Here is a 2,938-nt window from a genome sequence, read left to right on the forward strand (position 1 = left end):
CGGGCATAACTTTAGCATCCTGGACTCCGATTTTGATGATCTTGGGCTTGTTTTAAAGCTAGGAACAAGCTCTACAAGATCATGCAGGAAACCATCATAGTCCAACAAGGGAGGATAGAAACAAATGATGAAAGGTTTGACCTATCTAAAAAAGACATACCGGTAAAACCTCCAATCTTGAAAATGCAACAAGTTGCCCGTGCAAAAACCATTCTTGATGAACTAGAGCTTGTCATGAGAATAAGCACAAGCTCTAAATCATCACATGGATAAGATCCAAATAATAACCAAGAAAGATGATGAACCAAACTCGAAACGCAACAAGTGATCTATGCAAAATCCGTTTTCGATGAACTAGAGCTTGTCATGAGAATAAGCACAAGCTCTAAAACAGAGATCTGTCAAAACAGAACAGTTGGTAAGCTGACGAATTTTAAAATGGCACCAGACTTGCTCAAATGAAAATGCTCAAATTGAATGAAAGTTGCGTACATATCTGAGGATCATGCACGTAAATTGGCTTAATGTTCTGAGCTACCTACAGGGAGGTAGACCCAGATTCGTGACAGCAAAGAAATCTGGAACTGCGCAGTAATCCAAATCTAGTACTTACTTTTCTATCAACGGCTTAACTTGGCACAATAAAACACTAAACTAAGATAAGTAGAGGTTGCTACAGTAGTAAACAACTTCCAAGACACAAAATAAAAACAAAGTACTGTAGGTAAAAACATGGGTTGTCTCCCATAAGCGCTTTTCTTAACGCCTTTCAGCCTAGGCGCAGAAAGTGTGTATCAAGTATTATCAAGAGACGAAGTGTCAACATCATAATTTGTTCTCATAATAGAATCAAAAGGTAACTTCATTCTCTTTCTAGGGAAGTGTTCCATACCTTTCTTGAGAGGAAATTGATATTTTATATTACCTTCCTTCATATCAATGATAGCACCAACAGTTCGAAGAAAAGGTCTTCCCAATATAATGGGACAAGATGCATTGCATTCAATATCCAAGACAACAAAATCAATGGGGACAAGGTTATTGTTAATGGTAATGCGAACATTATCAACTTTACCCAAAGGTTTCTTTGTAGAATGATCAAGAAGATTAACATCCAAATAACAATTTTTCAAATGTGGCAAGTCAAGCATATTATAAATTTTCTTAGGCATAACAGTAAATACTTGCACCAAGATCACATAAAGCATTACAATCAAAATCTTTAACCTTCATCTTAATGATGGGCTCCCAACCATCCTCTAGCTTTCTAGGAATAGAGGCTTCGCGCTCTAGTTTCTCTTCTCTAGCTTTTATGAGAGCATTTGTAATATGATGTGTGAAAGCCAAATTTATAGCACTAGCATTAGGACTTTTAGCAAGTTTTTGTAAGAACTTTATAACTTCAGAGATGTGGCAATCATCAAAATTCAAACCATTATAATCTAAAGCAATGGGATCATCATCCCCAATGTTGGAAAAAATTTCAGCAGCTTTATCACGAGTGCAGCTTCAGGCAGCTTTAGCAGCTTTCGAGTAGTTTCGCGCTTTGCATTAGAAGTGGAAACATTGCTAACACCAATTCTTTTATTATTAATAGTAGGAGGTGCGGCAACATGTGTAGCATTAGCATTATTAGTGGTGGTAATAGTCCAAACTTTAGCTACATTCTTCTCTTTAGCTAGTTTTTCATTTTCTTCTCTATCCCACCTAGCACGCAGTTTAGCCATTAATCTTATATTCTCATTAATTCTAACTTGGATGGCATTTGCTGTAGTAACAATTTTATTATGATGATTTTCATTAGGCATAACTTTCGATTTCAAAAGATCAACATCGTCAGCAAGACTATCGACTTTAGAAGCAAGTATATCAATTTTCCCAAGCTTTTCTTCAACGTGATTTGTTAAAAGCAGCTTGTGTACTAATAAATTCTTTAAGCATGGCTTCAAGTCCAGGGTGAATTCCTATTATTGTTGTAAGAATTCCCATAAGAATTACCATAGCCGTTGCCATTATTATAAGGATATGGCCTATAGTTGTTACTAGAATTGTTCCTAAGCATTGTTGTTGAAATTACTATTTTTAATGAAGTTCACATCAACATGTTCTTCTTGTGCAACCAATGAAGCTAATGGAACATTATTAGGATCAATATTAGTCCTATCATTCACAAGCATAGACATAATAGCATCAATCTTATCACTCAAGGAAGAGGTTTCTTCGACTGCAATTTACCTTCTTACCTTGTGGAGCTCTTTCCGTGTGCCATTCAGAGTAGTTGATCATCATATTATCAAGAAGCTTTGTTGCTTCACCAAGAGTGATGGACATAAAGGTACCTCCAGCAGCTGAATCCAATAAATTCCGTGAAGAAAAATTTAGTCCTGCATAGAAGGTTTGGATGATCATCCAAGTAGTCACTCCATGGGTTGGGCAATTTTTAACCAGAGATTTCATTCTTTCCCAAGCTTGAGCAACATGTTCAGTATCTAATTGTTTAAAATTCATTATGCTACTCCTCAAAGATATAATTTTAGCAGTGGGGATAATATCTACCAATAAAAGCATCCTTGCATTTAGTCCATGAATCAATACTATTCTTAGGCAGAGATAGCAAACTAATCTTTAGCTCTTCCTCTTAATGAGAAAGGGAACAATTTTAGTTTAATAATATCACCATCTACATCTTTATATTTTTGCATTTCACATAGTTCAACAAAATTATTAAGATGGGCAGCAACATCATCAGAACTAACACCAGAAAATTGCTCTCGCATAACAAGATTCAGTAAAGCAGGTTTAATTTCAAAGAATTCTCGCCGTAGTAGCAGGTGGAGCAATAGGTGTGCATAAGAAATCATTATTATTTGTGGTTGTGAAGTCACACAACTTAGTATTTTCATGTTGGCCATTTTAGCAACAGTGAATAAAGCAAACT

Source organism: Lolium rigidum, chromosome 7, assembly GCF_022539505.1.
Source record: "Lolium rigidum isolate FL_2022 chromosome 7, APGP_CSIRO_Lrig_0.1, whole genome shotgun sequence".
NCBI classification, from domain to species: Eukaryota; Viridiplantae; Streptophyta; class Magnoliopsida; order Poales; family Poaceae; genus Lolium; species Lolium rigidum.